Genomic DNA, 19,937 nt, shown 5'->3' with positions numbered 1-19,937 from the left:
GCAATTGAGTTTTTATGTTTGTTTTGTGTTGTAGTTTTTGTTTTCATTTTTTAGTTTGATTTGGTTTGTTTGATGAGAGAGGTTAGACCATGATTATAGCTGTCAGAAAAAATAAAAGAGAAAGAAAAGCTAAAGATAAAACATGGTGACTTTATATTCCAGACTTGGTGAATTTTATGTGGACCATCTCATTTAATCCTCACAAAAACTTTATGAAGTGGACACAGTCCTCATTTTACAAAAGAGAAAACTGGGGTTCAAACAGAACACGCTATCTAAAGCCGCACAACGAGATAGGAGATTCCAACCCACAATGATTTAGAGACAAAGCCCAAGGTCTTAGTCACTCCCTTGTACTACCCCTATAGTTTCAAGGGAGGCATGGTGGCACAATGGTTAAAAGCTTTGCTGCTAACCTGAAGGTTGACAGTTTGATTCCACCAGCTGCTCCTTAGAGCCTGGTGGGGTAGTTCTATTCTGGTCTATAGGGTCACTGTGAGTCAGAATTGACTTGATGGCAATGGGTTTGGTTTTCTGGCTATCGTTTCAAGATTTCATTGGAGTGTATGTTGATAATGTGAATAGATCCATATCCACCAAGGTGTTGATGTACCATATCTCTGGGTGATGAGATTATATTTTTTACTTTCTTTTTGATTTCTGGTTTTTTTGGGCACAGCTTTAATTAAAAAAAGGAGAAAGGCTATTTTTAACATAAGGAGGAAGAAGATTTTAGAGATGGGGCCTTTCTCTGAAGGAGATGTGACAAGCATGTAAGAAACAACTAGAAAAGATGTCTAATGTCACAATGACACAGCTGAGTCTACAGAATGTGGTGTGAGTGCAAACCAAGATGTCTTAGCTGGTGCTCCTGCAACAAAAATATACAGGTAGGTGACTTTATAGACCAGAAATTTATGTTTTCACAGTTCTATAGGCTAAAAGTCCAAATCAGCGTCTCAGCCGTGTCAATTCCTTCTGTGGGCCTCTCTCCTTCTTGAGAAGTGGCAGATTTTATTTACCTATTGTATCAGTTGTATCAGTTAGGCTTTGATCCAGGAAGCAGGACCATTAATGTGATATGGAGTAAGGAATTTATTATAGGAGCTAGAGTTTACACAATTGTGGGAGCTGGAGAAAAGGTATATGAAAGGCTATTGTCTCAGAGTCTACTGATGGGCCCAAAATTGCTGTAGGTCAGCAGCATTGGCAGGTGAGAAGAAAACCTGAATGTGAAGTGGGGGAAATCAAGAGAAAACTAGAAATCTTGAGGACAAATTGGAACCTTCCAGGACAAATTAGAACCATGGAAGGAAAACTGAAGTTCACATCCATTTCTCACCACCTCCAACCTTGACAATGGCAAGTGTCTGCCAAGTTTCTGATGTCTGCCAGTAATCCTTGCCATTCCTTAGTGTTCCTTGGCATTCCTTGGCATCTGTCTTTCACCTGTGGGTGTTTCTGTGTTTATTCTCTTTTTATAACTCAGAAGTGATTAGGTTTAGGGCCCATCTTGCTGTGGTATGACCTCATTAACATAACAAAAAAATCCTAATTTCCAAACAGGGTTATATTTACAAGTACAGGGGTTAGGATTTCAACACATTTTGGGGGGGGGGGGTCACAATTTAATCCATAACACAAGGCAATAAGGAAGACTTCTCAAGGTGGTGACCTAGAGCAGCATCTGAAAGTTATGACAATTGGGTGGAAAGGAAAAGGGAGCAGCCTTTGGAGAGGGAAGGATAAGCATGAAGATCCCAAGGCAGAAGCATGGAGGAAGAATGGGGAGAAATATCCCATCTGGATGATGTTTGATGGTCTCTCTCTCCTGGTCTTCCCTCTGCCTCTCTTCTAGGCCCTATTCCTCCTTCTTAGCCCCTAGTAAACCATACAGTGAAAATTTGCTGTCCATGGGCAGCAACAGCCTTGTTCTAAGATGCTTGCCCTGGGTCCTGGGGGAAATAGAAAAACTCAAGGGCTGGCCTCTCAGGCATTTGTCGAAGGCTGCTGTGTGCCCATGCCTTCTCGCTTTGTTCTGGAATCCTGTGACTCTTGGGCACAAACCCAGAACAGCCCTCACTCAATCGCTTCTTTGATTTTCTCCAGTTGGACTGTCAGTGGTTGTTGGCCAGTGGGAGGGTGCTGAGTGGTAAACTGCGTGGAGAAATAACTGTTGCAGTTCTTTCTGCCAGAAGTCACATTTCTTTTCAGACTTGCCTATGTATAGAGGGACCAGACCCCTTCACTAAGACATTGCCTAAAACTGGTTTGCCTAATGAGCAACTTGCTTGGTGACCAGTAGGTCTATAAATTCATTTGCCTTTTTCTGTATTTTTACATCTTCTGGGGGATTCCTATGCTTTTTTTTTTTTTTTTTGCTATCTCTTTGGAATTCTAAACATTTTAAATCAATATGTCTAAGAGTCTTTCCTATTTCTAAGTACACATCGTATTTGCAGTATTTTTATAATTAATGAGATATGTGCTTGTGAGAAGTTTCAGAGTAACCACGTGATCAGAGCAGAGGCTCAGCAGCTAGACAGGTCAGGGTTCAAATCCTAGTTATGCTACTTAGTAGGACAAGTTATTTAGCCTCCTCGATCTTTGGTGTCATCAAATGTAAAACCCAAAAAACCAAACCCATTGCTGTCAAGTTGACTCTGACTCATGGCAACCCCATAGGACAAAGTAGAACTGTCCCATGGGGTTTCCAGGGCTGTGATCTTTACAGAAGCAGATGGTCACATCTTTCTCCCACAGAGCAGCTGGCAGGTTTGAATGGCCAACCTTTCGGTTAGCAGCCGAACACTTAACCACTCCATCACCAGGGCTCCCTTCAAGTGTAAAATGGGGTTAATAACCCCAGCCTCCTATATGGATGTTGTGAAATTAATAAGGTAATATAAGCCCATTGTAGGCTGTGGAGAAGTGGCAGTTTTTATTTACCCTGGTGGCATAGTGGTTAAGTGCTACAGCTGCTAACCAAAGGGTCCGCAGTTCGAATTCGCCAGATGCTCCTTGGAAACTGTATGGGGCAGTTCTACTCTGTCCTATAGGGTTGCTATGAGTTGGAATTGACTCGATGGCACTGGGTTTGGTTTTGGTTTGGTTTATTGTATCAGTTAGTCTTTGATCCGAGAAGCAGGGCCATGAATGTGATATGGGGTAAGGGATTTATTATAGGGGTTAGACGTGCCACAACTGGGGGAACTGATGAAAAGGTATATGAAAGGCTGTTGTCTTAAAGTCTACTGATGGGCCTGAAATTGCTGTAGATCAGCAGGGCTGGCAGGTGAGAAGAAAACCTGAATGTGAAGTAGGGGTAATCAAGAGCAAACTGGAATACTTGAGGACAAACTGGGACCCTCGAGGAAAAACTAGAACAATGGAAGACAAACAGGAGTTCACATCCACTTCTCACCACCTCCAGCCTTGGCAATGACAGGTGACTTGTAGAAGATGGTTGTACTGTTTGCCAAGCAGGTGCACATGTACCTGGCCCTGGGCTCAGAGAAGCTGAAGGAGGAATATCTCCGTGAGCTGGATGAACTAGAAGCCTGGCTACTGCCCCTTGCCAACAACATTCATGAGCTGCAGCAGTGCCAGGTGCTCTGTGATGACCTCCAGAGTGCAAAAGCTGCTGCCCCACTTCCACCTTCCAAATCTCATGCAAATTCCTCATGTGGCCAGTCCTAATTCGGAACCACCCAGAAAAGGGAATTCTGCAAAACATAGTTCTAGCTTGGTGAGTTGCTATGATACAAAATCATTTAAAAATAGGGGAAGTAACTAAAATATATTAAGAGCCAAGAATGTGCCTTTACATATGTCATCTCATTTGATCTTTACTTTAATCTTATAAACTAAGGGTTATTATAGCCATTGAGTCCCAGGAGGTACAAATAGTTAACATGCTCAGCTGCTAACTCAAAGGTTGGAGGTTCCAGTCCACTCACAGGTGCCTTGGAAGGAAGGCCTGGCAATCTGCTTCCAAAAAATCAGCCACTGAAAACCCGTGGAACACAGTTCTGTTCTGACACATATGAGTCGCCATGAGTCAGAGTTGGCTTGATGACAAATGGTAACTGGTAAGTTTATTTGAGAAGTAATTTCAAGAAACATGAGTAAGGGATTGGGGAAGTGTGACAGGGAAGGGAAGGGAGGAAGCTAATGCAGGATATAGTAATGAGCAGGTTACTGCTGTGGGCAACTGAGGCTTAGTCCTTCCGAGGATCTCTGGAATGGAAATAGAGACATAGGACATACTCCTAAGATATTCCACCTGAAGGGCGAGAACTTTGGAGTATATATCCACCATATCTTGTCCACCTTTGGTTGAAGGTTACTTCCAGTGCTGTTAAGCCTCCAGTACTTCTGACCTACCCTGTTGGCACTTGCTACAATGAGGAAAACCAGCCTCAGGATAAAGCCAGCACAGAGGAGGGCAGAGCCAAGAGAATTGCAAAGAAAAGTAGCTGGAGCTTTTACCTCTGGACTCTTCAGTACAGGAATCTTGTTCTCTTCTATGGTAGTCAGGTCTCCTCCATTGCTTGTGGAACACACTCACTGGAAGCCTTAACTTCCACGGAAAGAGAGAGCTTCCCTCTCTGTGTATCTATACATCGGTCCTGAAGAAGAATTCTGCTTGGACCATATGCCTGTCTGTGGACCGTATGACTGAGCTATGCCCAGTCCTTAGCCAGGAGGGCAGACACTATTACCAAAATAAGAAGGAATAAGAAAACTCGCCAATTAACTCTCCCCACCCCCTCCGCCCTGCAAAAAAAAAAATAGCTACCACAGTCTTTTATATGATTCTTGCCTTCTTTTCTAGCTTCTTGGGTTATTTCCCTGTTTGATTCACTGCTGTTTTCCCAGCACCCAGAATAGATCATGGAACATGGTAGGTACTCAACGAACATTTACTCAATAAAGGAAGGAATTCGTTGTAGTTCCTGGCTCCACACCTCATCTCTGATTCCGTGTCTTGGGTGTCCCTCACACTCCCATCTAAATGTGACCATGATTATTCATCTTCCAGAGCTCAGCTGGAGACCCCTCCTCTATGAAGTCTTTTCTGCTCACTGCCCTCAACCCCCAGAGAACGGGCCATTCTCTTCCTGCTGCCCCCACAGCACTGTGGTAAATTCTGAGGGGCAGTATCCCAGCTTATTAATAAGGCTCAGAAGTCAGCCAGCCAGATTCACTCAGCCACGTACTGGATCCTGGGTGACCTTGGGCCAGGGACTTCACTTCTCCAAGATTCCATTTTCTCATTGCTAAGGTGTGGATGATAATAGTACTTCCCTCAAAATGTGGCTGAAAGATATAATACTCACATGAGTTTGGTGTTGGAAACTAGCCATGCCTCTGATCTCCAGGGGCTTACAGAACCATGCTTCTTACAGACGTTAGTTCTTTTCTATACCTATAACTTCAGCTCAAAATTTATTTTATTCAAAAACACTTATATATCATTTGCTATGTGCCAGACACTCTTCTATGCACTTATCTCCCTATCACTATGTTATTACAGGTGAGGAACCTACTGCACAGAGAGGTTAAGTCACTTACCCAAGGTCACACAGTTAATAAGTGGCAGATCTGAGATTCAAACCTAGGCATCTTAACTTTGGAGTCTGTGCTGTTAACTTATAGGCTATGATACCTCTTTGAGTAACCGTACTATACATATTTGTGGAATGGACATATGATGGATGGATAGACAGATGGACTTGAGTGAGTCCCCCCATGGGCTAGAACAGAGAAGAGCATTCCTCTCCTTGTCCTAGGCAGCTGCTCTGTGGAGGGTCTGGGAAAAGAAGTTGCGAGCTGCCTCCTAAAAAAAAAAAAAAAAAAAATTTTTTTTTTTTTTTACAGCAGTGTGTTCTGGAATGGGCTTCAGGTATGTGTGGATAGGGTCCACCTGGACTCCAGGTGCGGCACAGCCCACCAGGAAGGTACACTGCGTTTGTGGCATGGTTTGGTCTCTCATGTCTCTCGTGTCTCTAGGCACCAAAATTATGCCCTTGGATTTCACAATTGACTTTGAGCCATATATATATGTTTATTTGGATCTGGGCTACTTAAGTGACCCCCCTGTCCCGTCCTCTTCCCTTCTGCATACCTACATTTGTCTCTCTCTCTCTCTCCATTTGTTCTGGTTAGTGTCTGCCTGGACCCAGCTCTCCAGCGCTGACTTTTCCACCATTGCTGGCAACATGCACACAGTCCCAAAAGTGCTGGCTTGCCTCTGAGAGTAATACTGATGTTGGCAGGTCCCAGAGAGGTGCCATTTCTTCTTCAAACTGCCTCTGGGAAATCCTCTGAAAGGGGGGTAGGCCTGATGAGTTCCCAGTGACTTTAAAGCTTTTATATTCCTTGTCCATGAAAAATGGTACATTGTGAGGTGATCAGAATGATAACAGGCTACAACCAGGCCCCATGATCTTCCTTTTTACACACTCCTGAGTCTGTCTGAGGGAGGTACAAATGTTTCCTCTTCCTGGCTTAGAAGGTCCTTCTCCAAAGACAGCTCCTAAGGTGGCCTGGGGCCAATCAGCATTTTCTCATCATTTTAAAACCTCACTCACTTTGTGGAGAGACAGCCTTCCTCTTCTTTCTGAAGGACCGAGGCCTTTTGATGGCAGCTTGGGGAGGAAGCCAGTGAGAACCACACTCCCCATTTTCCCCTTCCTAGGACACCTATAAATGAAGAAGAGGTCCCTGCTCTGATTCGAGCACATAGACCCTTTTTCATTTAGCCAGGGAGTCCGAGAAAGCGACTGTTTCCTACCATTCAAACACTGTGAGAGGCACCTTGACTTCTCTGCAGAAAACCTCTGTATTGGGAATCCACTTAGCTCAACTCTGACTTTTCTTCAAGCAAATTGCTACGCTGGGAACAAAAGGAAGCCAGGCCTGACATCCTCACAGCCATCTTGGAGCACCATCAGGTGGATATCTGAAGATGACGCAGAGCACCAGCTCTCTTCCTTTCAAGGAGAGGGATGTTTGGTGTCTCTCAGCCCTATTGCTTCCAGTCTGAGGTAAAGATATTTTTAGGGGTGAATCTGGACCTTCCTCCTCTCCCTCCCTCAGATGCTAATGTGGCCATATGCATCTCCCAGACAACCTTCACAAGCACGCAGTCACCATCCTAGAAGAGTGGGCTTGGGAAGAGGTTTCTGTTAAATATAGAATACTGAGCCGTTACATAAGGAGGTTGAGTTGGCCCAGCATGCTAAGAGGTAGGAAAGGGTGTTGGAGGCCTGAAACCCACTAACGAACCCTGACAAGTACCTTCCCTTTTCTGGGTCTTCATTTACTTTTTTATTTATTTAATCTGGTACGTGAGGGACTTAGCTGATATTTGTTCTCCGGTCCAAGCCTCTAACATTGCATGATCTTTTTTTTGTAGAGCTTAGTTGTATAAACATCCAGACACTGATATAGTCCACCAGGACATCTCATGGTCACTGTTGAAAGCATATGCATTGTCCAGAGGAGGGAGAGTTGTGACATTTTGTCCCCATTCCTCCCTGCCCCCAGAGAGGTGGCCAGCAAGGGTAGTTTGTGTATGGTGGTAAGTGGCCCTGTCTGCTGGCTCACGATGACTCAAGGCTCATCTCTCCCTAAGCAGCTAGCCTCTAACAGCTCTTAGCTTGACCCACATCCAAGGAAAATCTCACCCATCAGCCCTCAGACCTACATAGCAAGGGTCTTTTTTATCTGAACCACCTACGCTAAAAGGATGGGAGATAGGGTGGGGTAGAGGAAGAAGATGTCCTGGGAAAACATTGATAAGTTTCATTCTTTGAGCTGATAGAATGGCTGTGCCAGCAGCGCTATCTCTGCTAAACTTGGTTGGTTCACAATGTTCCTGAAATAGTATTAAATTTGTTTTAATTTGAAGGAGGAACACTGTGCTATAGATAAGGTGATGGGAAATGTTAAATATAAAAGTAATAAAGAATCCAGCTCTCATAGCACCATGTACTTCTGATTATTCAACTGTTCTACTTGAGTTGCAAGCACACAGGAACCACATCTAGCTCACAGTAGGGTTTGTTAAATGTGTAAATGGCTCTGGCTCCATCTCCATCCCCAGTGTGGGTGCCTCAGGCTCAGGCCAGAAGCAAGTGGCTTTGTGTCTTGTGAACTCAAGCTGGGGGCAGAGGGAGCGCTTTTCCTGAAACTCCTCTCAGTCTTGGGTTTCCTATCTCACTCTGCAAATGAAGCAGGGCCAGGCTGGTAGTTTCTCCTGACCTCAACAGAATGTTTGGATGGGATAGGAATGGGAGGGTCTGGTCCCAGAGCAGCTCCTTCAGGAATAGGCCTGGGCTTTCCAGTATTCCAGGGGCATGGGCAGGGCTGGAGAGGCCCCAGCACACAGTGGTTAGGTGTGCAGATTCTGGAATCAGAGCTGGGTTCGAATCCCAGATTCTGATACTAACCATGTAACCTTGGTCAGTCTCAATCTGAGACTTAGTTTCCACAGCTGTAAATGGGAGTGATAATGAAAATACACACCTTACAGAGCCATTGTCAGGACTGAATGAGAAAACCTGTGTAGAGTGCACACTGTATCAGTATCACAGGCAGAATTCCACCAGAATGGAGTGGACCCTGAGGAGTGGCTCTGAGTCTTACAAATGCACTGTTCCTGCACAGTTCATCTGCTGGAAGTTGATTGGACTCTGATGCTAAGGGAGCTGCCAGGTAGGATAATCCCTGGGAAAACCCAAAAAGCTGGAGAATAGGATGACAGGGTAAAGAACAGGGAAAAAAATAAGCCACAGGTTTGGGGGCAGGGGAGTGAACCGCTCTCTGTTTGTACTTGCCTGGAGAGGGAACCTGGTTTCCCCAGAGGGTGGTCTGGTGCTGTGGAAATTCCAGCAGCCTGGGGCCGCAGTAGGTTTTCTCACTTCTCAAGCCTGCCTGTCCTACCCCTGGGTCCTCAGGCCCCTCTCAGTTCAGCTGAAAGAACTTTTATTGGTGCCGACCTTGGGCACTGGGCCCCAGAGGTGTGTAAGACATGGTTCCTGCCTTTGTGGACCCCTGTTTCACAATCACGGCTGCCAGGGCAGTCTGTAACAAGGTGCTTTGCAGTATTTGCTGTTTACAAAGCTGCTTCACTAGGCCCCACACCATTCAAACTGTAATTTCTGTGAATGGCACTGTCTGGAGTCTGGAGCCAGGAGAGTATGGATAACCCAGGAAGGTGGGCAAGACAGAGGTTATGGTAGCCATTTGATAAACAAAAGAGGCTATTGAGGTCATTTGGCCAAGGTAACATAAATGGTAAGGTCCCTGTGTGGCGCAAATGGTTTGCACTCGATCGCTAACCTGAAGGTTGGCAGTTGGAACCCACCCAGCAGCACCACAGAAGAAAGGCCTGGCGATCTGTTTTGGTAAACCCTATGGAGCAGTTCTGTAACACACGGGGTCGCCATGAGTTGGAATTGACTTTAGGGCAATGCGTTTGGTTTTTTTGTTGTTGTTCTTTGTTTAACATAAGTGGTATGCACCACTGCCCCTCTTCCCACCAGCTTTACCCTAAGTAAGACCAGTTCGCTGTAATGCAGGGCTGCCACAGAGCAAAGCAAGGAGGGAAATCCATAGGGTGTACATAGCCATTACTGGAAGTACTATGTTGCTTCGATGTCCAAAAGGGGACGCTGAGGCTTGCCTTCTAGCTGCTCAGGACAAGGAGTATGAGGCCCAGCCCTTGCTTCTCACTTGACACCAGGATACTAGCACCTGGGTTTTCAAGTCCCAGCACGACCACTCTCGCCCCCACAGAGTCCCGGACGTGCGCCGGTCAGAATGGGCGCGCCTGGCCGCTCCTGCCTTCGGGGCCAAGCTGCAGCCCACGTGCGCCGGTGGCAGCCGCAGTGACAGCCAGCGGAGCGGGGGCGGGGCGGGGCGACAGAGGGGGTGGGCTCCACGCCACGCTGCCATTGGCCTCGCTACTCGGACTGGGGGTGGAGCCGCGCCCCCGGGTTTACCTGTTATTGGCCACGACGCCTATGGGGGCGGTTCCAGCACCTTCCGCGGCGCCGCGCAGCTGCAGGCGCTCCCCCAAGCAAAGCTTGCGCCGGGCGGGCTCCCTCGCTAGCAGCTCGGAAGGCGCCCGGCGGGTCCCGACCGCTTCGCCCGCGGCCCAAGAAGGAGGCAGGCGCAGACCCGAGGCCGGGCGGCCCGCTCGGCTCTCGGTAAGGCAGGGGCGGCGCGGGGCTCCGGGGTGGGCGGGAGGGCGCGGGTGGGGACCGTGCCAATCCCGGCTAGACTCTGCACTCTACCCCGCGCCCGAGTGGGTCAGGTGCGGCCGGAGCATCTCCCGCCTCCAACCTGCCCAGCGGGGCGCCGGGCGGGCAGGTGGCGCTGCCTGGGGAGCGCGGGGCTGCCCTGACCGGTCTCTGAACCGATTAGAAAGCGGTAAGAGCCTTCCACCCTCACGCCGAACTACCCCTCACTCCGCTCTGAAGCGCTCAAACCCTGCAATTCTGAACCTAAAAAACCTCCAAACGTCAACATGGAGTGGGCGAGACGCGCCAGCAGTACCACCTGCCACCAGGGGATAAGACCATCCCCAAACTTTGCTTCCCACCTTTTGGCCTCTGTGCCTTTCATGTCCTTTCCTCCCATCTCCCATTTCAGTTCCCCTCCCTCCTTAATAACAGGAAGTAAAGTTGGGCCAAGTGTCAGTGGCCTCGCCGGCTGCAGGCTGGGGCCGGGTCAGGAGCCCGGGCCGTGGCCGTGGCCGTGGCCGTGGCCGGAGGGGCCGCGGTGCTGTCATTTCTGCGCGGTGCGCCGGTCGGCAGTCTGAGCTCACTCCAGGCCCGGAGGCTCCCTCGCCGGGATGGAAGCGGCGCTTCCGCGGCGCCCTCCCTGCTGTTACCTGCTGGCCCTGGGAGAGGTGGGGTCTTGTCAGCAGCCTTTGCAGCCGCTGAGGCAGGTGGGGTCTACTTTAACGAAGTCTAGCCTCGCAGGCAGAGCTGGCAGCCGTTTTTGCTAGATGGGGAAGACGCGTGTTGAAACCAGAGTCAATGTGTGTCTACTTACACATTTAAGGCCAGCGGCGAGTTGGCCCTCTGACATTTTCGTGCCTGGGTGCTCTGGGACCTGCGTCCTTCTGTGCGCGGCCCCTCTCATGGGGTAGCGGACCCAACAAGTCTGCCCCGTGTCTCCAGGGCGGCCCTGCCCAATGTCCTGGAGACTCTAATTCTAGAAAGATGATGCCTAACGAGGGAAGACAGATTTACTAAGTACCTACTAGGTGCCCAGTCCTGCCCTGTGGCCCTTTACAGTCGATTTCATGATTATTAAAAAAAAAAAAAAAAAAACCTAGTCTGTGAGTGGGGCAGTTAATGTGCTAGGCTGCTAACATGGTGGCTGGAGGTTCAAGTCCACCCAGAGGTACCTTAGAAGAAAGTCCTGGCAATCTACATAGGAAAAGCCAGCCACTGAAAGCCTTGTAGAGCACCCTTCTACTCTGGCACTCATGGGGTCGCCATGAATTGGAGTAGATTCCAGGCTCCATCGCAATTGTTGCATTTTTTTGGTTTCCAAAAACTCTAAGAGGTCAGTGTTGCCCTCCCCATTTTAGAGATGAGTAAATACACCCAGATAGAGTAAGTGTCCAAGGTTACACAGAAGGTATTGAGCCAGAGTTTGAAGCTTAGAGCTGTTAGCTCTAAATCCAGCGCTCTTCCCGCTGGCCCATGGCTGTGGAAAGTGGTGTGCTGCTCTGAGGATGGTGGCCTCAGTGTGTGCTGACTGGCCTCTGAGAGAATTTGTCCACAAGGGTGTCAGAGGATGCCTCTCTGACAAAGTACTAGAGCTGACCCAGGCCAGCCCGAAAACCCCTTGCCCACCTTGTCCTCCAGTCATGGGCGATGAATGCTGTTGGCCAGGATGTGATAGGAGGGTTGACTGCTGGTGTTTAGGTACTAGTTTTGGGAGATGCCTGTTTCCCACACTGACTTGGCCTAAACCCTGAGAGTTGGCTTCTGGGATGGTCTAGGAAGATTGTGTTAGCTGAAATAACCTCCACCTTAGGACTATGGTGTTTTTTGTAGGGTTGGGGGGTGTTGGGGTATGCTGGTTATGGTTGTAGGGTGATTGAGATCCATGGTTTGAACATACTTCTGTGAAAATTGACATGATTATTATCCTGCTTCCTTCCATCTTCAGGCTCAGGGCTTTGGCTTCCTGCTTATCCCCCTCTTCCAAGAGAAAAATTATGACTATCCTGATGCCAACCAGTTACACTTTAGTTTAAACCAGTTTAACAACTAAGTCTGGTTTTGGCTGTGGCCATTGGAGATGCATTCCCAGGAGCTGCAGGGAGCAGCTGATTTCCTTATTCCCTCTCTGGCCATGATTGGGGTGTCTCTCTATTCTCCCTGCCACCATGTCCACACCCCCACCTGGGTTTGCCTCCTAGCCATGGCCTGTCTCCTTCACTTCCTAATATCAAAGGGTAAAGAGTCTGCCTTGATGGAGAACTTGTGGGGCAGGGGGGAGATAGGTGTAAGAAGATTTTATCTGAGCATTACTAATCTTAGAAGCCCTCCCAGGGCTAAGGGATTTTTGTTTAAAGGGCCAGGGAAGAGAATACCGTCCATCATGCTGAGGCTTTTCACTCTTTATCTTATTAGATACTTACATTAGCTCTCTGAAGAGGCAGGTGGGGTTATCCCCATTTTACAGATGAAAAAACTGAGACTCAGAAAGCTTAAAACTTGCTCCAATTACACAGCTAGTGAGTGACCCAGCTAGGATCCTGGCCTCAGTCTGTGTGGGCAAAGTCCATGTGCGGTGAAGCCAACAATATGGGAAGCAGGAAAACCTTGTGGCTGTCCTCTGTACTCTGGAAACTTGGCACGTGCAGCTCCCCTGCTGGACTTACTACCCCCCACCTTATACTGAATTATTTCTCAGCATGACTTCTCACCCTACTGTGAAATGGCACTTAAAACATTCATAAACGCAGCAGTTTTTATTTTTCCAGTTCCCATAAATCCTCCTTGCTCTTTGTTCTGTATTCCTTTAGCCCTTTATACCTATGCCTGTCGGAAGCGACTCGACGGCAGTGGGTGGTCTCCAATAGGGCATCTACCATGAGGTATTACAGTCCTCTATTTAAAAAAAGAAAAAATAGTGTGATGAGGCCCCATATGCTCATTATTTTGCTCCAAAAGCCACCAAGATTATGCCATCTCACAATGATTAAATTTCATCTCTCTGTTTCTTCCCCCCTCTCTTCCCCATCTCTCTTTTCTTTCCTTCCTTACCCCTTTACTCCCTTCCCCCTCCTTTCCTTTCTTTCTGAAGTATTTTAAAGCAAATGTCATGTCATTTAAAGCAAAAATCATGTCATTTCGTCCCTATATAATCCAGTGTACATCTCTTTTAGAAGGACAGTGTTTTCATAACCACATTGCCGTTACTACCTCTAACAGAATTCACAGTCCATATTCAGATGCCCTTGTTAGTCTCAGAAATGACCTTTACAGTTGGTTTGTTCCAATCAGGATCCAAACAACGTCTGCATGTTACACTTTTTATGTCTCTTTTAATCTGGAGCAGCCTCCCTCACTCCCTTCCCTGCCTTTTAAGCCAGCCATTACTCTCCATCTTAAGTGTCCGTCTCCCCCACTTGACAGCGAGTCCCTTGAGACCGGAGCCCGCTTCTGTGCGATGCTGGATCCTGAAGCTGAGCACCTGTCTGGGACCTGGTGGATGCTCAGTTAGCCTCTGTTGAATTGTGTCGTAGCCACTCAGGAAATGTGTTTCTAATGAGCAAATCCTGCCATGGATATGTGACTGCTGCGCGTTCGTTTAGATAAGAGGTTAAAAAAAAAAAAAAAAAAAAGACAACTTGCTCACATGCTGATGACGTTTCCTCAGCAAGCGTCAGTTTGTAAACATCCTGCAATAATCCTCGAGCTATTTGCTGCGCTCACCCTCACCACTCTGGTTCGTCGTGGGGATCCCAGACAGCCCGTTTGTGCCCTGACTAGCAACTGGGCTCCCGGGATCACATGTGGGGCTGACAGAGAATGAAGTCATTTCTGTCGAAGCTTTGATTTCTAATTTATTCAGCCACAGAAATGACCACGGCACGACCCAGGCGTTGGCGTTCGTTCGGGCTCTGGGAGAACTCCAGGCACTGCTCTCCCTCCCTTCTCTTACCAGGCAGCGCTGGTTCCCCCATATCTTAAAGGATGCAGGGCTTTCCCTAACCTGTGAGCTGTGGAGCTGTTCTCCAACCATTATTCATCTGCAGCTGGGGTGGGTTGTGACCGAACATGAACATTTATGACTTTTAAGTGTCTCATCTGAATTTGTTTTGAAGAGATACTATCGCTGCTGACACCTTTGTAGGTGTCCTAATGAAGACCAGAGGCCCAGGAGAGAAGGAAAACCTGTGCTTGCTTTTCTTGATAAGGCACTTAATACCTGGATTTCTTGTCGTCAAATCCCTTTAAGAGCGGTGCTGGACACTCTGATAGATGTCTTTTACTCGCCCATTAAAGAGCCCTAGCAACAGCCCCAAAAGGGTGAGGTTTTTTTTTTTTAACTTAGATAGCCTTTCCACTAGGAGGAAATCTAACAAAAATTTAATGGTGCTTATCCCTGTGTGAAGGAGTCCTGGTGGTGCAGGGGTTAAGCACTCAGCTGCTAATGGAAAGATGGGTGATCTGAACCCTCCAGCCTTTCTATGGGAGAAAGACGTGGCAATCTGCTTCCATAAACCCCATGGGGCAGTTCTACTCTGTCCTATAGGGTCACCTTGAGTTGGAATCGACTTAGTGGCAATGAGTTTTTGGATCCCTGGGTGACAGTGCTAGAGTCAATTTTCTTCCTCCTTTTATCTTTGAATTTTTAGTATTTTTCCAACATTTGTATAATAAAATATTTAACATTTATAATGTTAAATTCAAGTATTTGTTTTTTTTTTTCCTCTAAAATAAAAAGGAGGACTTTCTTCAACTGATTTGGAGTGACTAGACAAAACTACACATGTGTTTGGTACAGCTATTCATGTGGATAAGGCCACAAAACTACCAGGATTTTTATATTTGGCTGGATTATTATTTTCATGTATGCACCCCATACCTCTAAAGCTTAGAAAATAAGGAAGAATGCTGGGGCTTGGGAGAGGGGAAGGTGTAAAACCCCTCACTCTCTTTCCTATTCTACCTCCTCCCTTTCCTTAGGAGGATCTCATTTCGATATCCCCCAAATGAAACCTATCTAATGTTAGACTCTTGTTTTGATTGTCTTGTTAGAGGAGGTAAAGATATTCAAGGATGCCCAAACGACACATTGTGTTAAGACCAAGGCAGGTAAATGCTGAGTAGCAAACTGCTACCCACCTGTCTTTGTGGTGCCCTGACCCCTCCCTCTACTATTTTCTGTTGTCCTTCCTACATCCTCCCAAAGGTAGAAAACATGGCTGGTCGGGGCTGATAAGTCTCCTCCTTTCTAAAGCACTGATCATCTGGTCTCAGAAAGTCTTTGCTGGCAGGAGTGATAGGTGACGTGGGCCCTCTGGTCACAAACAAACCTTCATTGCCGGGTTGCATCAACTGTGGAGTGTGATTTTGAGGTGCTTCCCTTCTCTGTTAGCTGCTGATGAAGTGTCCATTCCTGAGTTCCCAAACAAGAGGCTTTCGTGATGATCAGGTATGGTATAGTTTCTTAAATGCGTTTGCTTGGTACCTGCCCATGCATCTAAATATCACTACAGTTCATTACAAGGAACAACTGTCCTGTCTCAGTGGTGTCTGGCATGGGGTTGTGTGTGTGGATAGTGCTGGTGTTTTTGTTGTTGTCGTTATGTGCTATCGAGTCAGTTCCAACTCATAGCGACCCTATGCACGACAGAATGAAACACTGCCCGGTCCTGCGCTGTTCTCAATCATTGTTATGCTTGACCTCATTGTTGTAGCCACTGTGTCAGTCCACTTCGTTGAGGGTCTTCCTCTTTTCTGCTGACCCTGTACTTTGCCAAACATGATGTCCTTCTCTAGGGACTGATCCCTCCTGACAACATGTCCAAAGTATGTAAGATGCAGTCTCGCCATCCTTGCTTCTAAGGAGCATTCTGGTTGCACTTCTTCCAGACAGATTTGTTCGTTCTTTTGGCAGTCCGTGGTATATTCAATATTCTTTGCCAACACCACAATTCAAAGGCATCAGCTCTTCATTGGTCTTCCTTATTCATTGTCCAGCTTTCATATGCATATGATGCGATTGAAAATACCATGGCTTGGGTCAGGCGCACCTTAGTCTTCAAGGTGACATCTTTGCTTATCAACACTTTAAAGAGGTCCTTTGCAGCAGATTTACTCAATGCAGTGCGTGGTTTGATTTCTTGACTGCTGCTTCCATGGCTGTTGATTGTGGATCCAAGTAAAATGAAATCCTTGACAACTTCGATCTTTTCTCCGTTTATCATGATATTGCTTATTGGTCCAGTTGTGAGGATTTTTGTTTTCTTTATGCTGAGGTGCAATCCATACTGAAGGCTGTGGTCTCTGATGTTCATTAGTAAGTGCTTTAAGTCCTCTTCACTTTCAGCAGGCAAGGTTGTATCATCTGTATAACGCAGGTTGTTAATGAACCCTCCTCCAATCCTGATGCCCCGTTCTTCTTTATATAGTCCAGCTTCTCATATTATTTGCTCAGCATACAGATTGAATAGGTATGGTGAAAGGATACAACCCTGACGCACACCTTTCCTGACTTTAAACCAATCAGTATCCCCTTGTTCTGTCTGAACAACTGGTATTTTTAGGGTGGGAATTTTAATTTCATGGGATATTGGGAGAGTACTTCTCTCCCTTTACATTTCCCTGCCTCTTCCTTGCCTCAAATCCTCACCTCTGGGTGGTTGTCCAGATAGCTTAAGACTTGCATTCCTTCCAAGGCTTGGTCAGATTTTTTCGGGGTGGGGGGGGGCACCCAGAGGTAAGGGCAGGCCCAAGAAACAGGGATTGTATTTCCTATTGGTTTGGGACTCCAATTTTTCTCCCTCTTTGGGCAATGGAGATGGCCAGTGAAGATCCCCTTTCTGGTGACAAGAGGAGGGCAGCGAGAAGTAACACAGTAGCCACTGGTCTCTGAGCTGCCACAGCAGCAGGTTTGTGGGATGTTTGCAGGCCCAAGGTCTTGATATACCCAGTCCAGAAGCCCAGCATGTGCCGGAAATGGGTGTGGGAGTCTAGGAACACTCCATTCTGGCCTTACCACTGTGTATCAATGTGACCAAGATCTTCAAGCTTTGAGACACAGAAACCACTTCTTAGCTCTCATGACCCTGAAGGGCTGGCCTTGGTGGCCACTTATCTGAGTACCAACTGTATCTGGTAAAGATTTGCAAGATATCAGGGTTTAGCTTTTGCTGGGGGCCAGAAGTATGAGGTGTGGGAGAGGATGAAAAAGTGCCTGGAAAAAAGTCACTTGGTTCTTTTGGTCACTTAAGGAGGGCTGCTCCCTGGAGCAGAGTGTGCACAGGGTCTGTCTGGGCCTGGCAGAGTTGGGGACCCCTCTGTTGGACAACTGGGCACGCCAGGATGAACACACGGAGGGCCACAGTGTGATGTGTAGAGTTCATAGCTACTGTAAAGTCAGGGGCTGACTGCTCCATGGTTCGGAGCAGCTGGGCTTTTGCACAACTTGATGCAGAGGTGATAGGAGTAGGAAGCTCCCTGCACAGAGGAGGGAGGAGTCTGATGCCAGATGAAATGGAAAACAGAATAGAGGAATAAGCATAAGGAATGCATCTTTCCAGACCCTGAGGGAGAGAATTCAGTCATTTTCTTTCCTTAGGGAATGTCTTGTGGGGCTTGCGTGGTTGGCGCCTGGGAGACTGACATTTTAGGCTCCTGATTTTCTGTGTCCATCCTCAGCCAGACTCCCAGCCATCCACCTGGAGCAGTAAGATACCCTTGTGAAGTGAAGAGGAGGCTCTGGATGAAGTCTCAGGAGTCTTCTGGACTCCAAGCTTGCCCACACTAGGGACCCCAGGAGTTCTTGTTGGTCAAGGTTTCTATCCCCAACCTGGGCGCTTGTGTGTTATCTAGGATCTGACATTTTGGGCTCTCTTAAAAACTACACATGTACTCACTCACCCATACATACAATGTATGTATTCCATTCAATACATACACATGTGTGTGGTAAAATATCCACTCAGGACCAAAGGGAATTCAATGAAAAGTAAGTCTGTCTTCCCCTGTCCACCAGCCCTGTGTTCTCTTCCCCATCCGCAGCTACCCTGTCCAATATCTTATGGATCCTTCCAGAGATAGTCTGGGTATATCCTTGTGTCTAATTTCCCTTTGTTCCTCTTTGGGCCTGCTGGGAAGCAACCAGGATATGAGGCTGCAGGGCCTGTGGAGGTGACTAGACTCAGCAGTTATTTGGGTCAGGCCAAAACCTACCACTCCCTCCAGCCTACTTTGCTGCCTCTCCCCCTTTAAAGGAAACCCTGGTGGTGTAGTGGTTAAGAGCTACAGCCCTTTTATGTTAGATGTGTGAGTGCAGAGAGGCTGGGTGCTGAGAAGAAACCTCAGGGGCATGTTCTGGAGGCAGATGATCTAGAAGAAAACAACATGCTAAGACAGGCCTGTGTTGGAATCTTAGTTCCACCACTTACCAGCCATGTCGCCTTGTTGTTGTGTGCTGTTGAGTTGCTTCTGGCTCATAGCTCATAGAGACCTTATATAACAGAGTAAACCTGCCCCATAGAGTTTCCTAGGCTGTAATCTTTACAGGAGCAGATCACCAGGTCTTTTCTCCCACAGAGCTGCTGGGGAGTTCGAACTGCTGACCTTTTGGTTAGCAGCTGAGTGCTTAACCGCTGTGCTGCCAGGGCTCCTTCATGTCACCTTAGTCAAGTGAATTGATCTTTCTGAGCCTCAGATTTTAGTCTGTAGTTGCTGTCGATGTTAAGGGCAGTTGAGTCAATTTTCAACTCATAAGGACCTCATGTCTCATGTCTATAGGCCAGTTAGTCTTGCTTCTATAGAAACATGGTAATTACACTTATCTCAAGGGATTGACATATGAATAAAAGTAAACTATTTGTGACATGTCTTGCGTAGGTAGGCACTCAAAAAATGTCAGCTTTCCTCCATTTTTAAGGAGTGACGCATTTTCCAAATGAATGGTACTGGCATGGAATCCTCTGGTTGGCTTTCTGGAAATCCTCTAGGTGGGTTTCTGAGCTTTTATTTCCCTGCAGAAGGCAGCCAGTTCTCCCTTTTCTTCTCATTTGAGCTCTGCCCTGCTACCTCTTCCTGCTGGGGAGGAGCCGAGCTTCGTCTTCTCAGCCTCTCAGCACCGCCTCCTTCTCTCTCCCTCCTCCCCCTGTTGCTTGAGCTCTGGGTCCCCTCACACTGCTGAGTGGCCAGCGGGCAGGATGCTGCCGGCTGCAGGGCTGCGAAGAGAGAGCTCTCGGCTGTTTATGGCTGCTCTCTGGGTGTTTATGTTGCATTTCTTCAGAATCTTCCTAGCAGATGTCTGTTAATTGCTGAAGCCTCATCTTTGTCTTCAGCAAGAGAGAAGAGAAAGGCTATTTTTAAAGATCTTTAATTGGCAAGGCCGTACAATTCAGCTTAGATCGCCTCCAAGTTTAATTCTTCATTGCTATCCCTCTTTACTCATTTTGAAACCCTTCAGATGCAGGCTGAGAGACCTTATATGTCCTGATTTTAGAGCAGCACTTAAATTTAGCAGGCAGTTGTAATCCCTTAAAAAGGTAGGCCAGGGAAGTGAAGGCAACCAGCTGACTTTTCTGGGTTGAGACAGCTGGTGTGAATGAGAATGGCATTTAGGTGCCCATGGAAACCGACACCGTCCCCCCATTCCTGCGCCTTCCTTCCACCTGCGATGGGAGAGGCCCACTCTTACAT

At 47.3% G+C, this 19,937-nt stretch overlaps 1 protein-coding gene across 10 annotated transcripts in view; it reads left to right on the top strand.

Moving 5' to 3' along the window:
* Positions 1-10,093: 10,093 nt before the first annotated feature.
* The window catches only part of MICAL2 (microtubule associated monooxygenase, calponin and LIM domain containing 2), a 250,105-nt gene continuing 240,261 nt past the window's right edge, over positions 10,094-19,937 (top strand). For 8 of the 10 annotated variants that reach the window (XM_023550839.2, XM_010592231.3, XM_023550840.2 and 5 more), the window contains exon 1: positions 10,094-10,220. The gene's annotated coding sequence lies outside the window, so the exon portion shown is untranslated. Of the gene's footprint in view, positions 10,221-10,807; positions 15,703-19,937 lie in introns of those variants that run through there. The other 2 variants (XM_064288425.1, XM_064288420.1) reach the window with 2 other exon arrangements.

Source organism: Loxodonta africana, chromosome 7 (assembly GCF_030014295.1).
Source record: "Loxodonta africana isolate mLoxAfr1 chromosome 7, mLoxAfr1.hap2, whole genome shotgun sequence".
Classification (NCBI taxonomy): Eukaryota; Metazoa; Chordata; class Mammalia; order Proboscidea; family Elephantidae; genus Loxodonta; species Loxodonta africana.
Note: the sequence above shows the minus strand (reverse complement) of the source record. Positions and strands in the feature narration are given on the sequence as shown.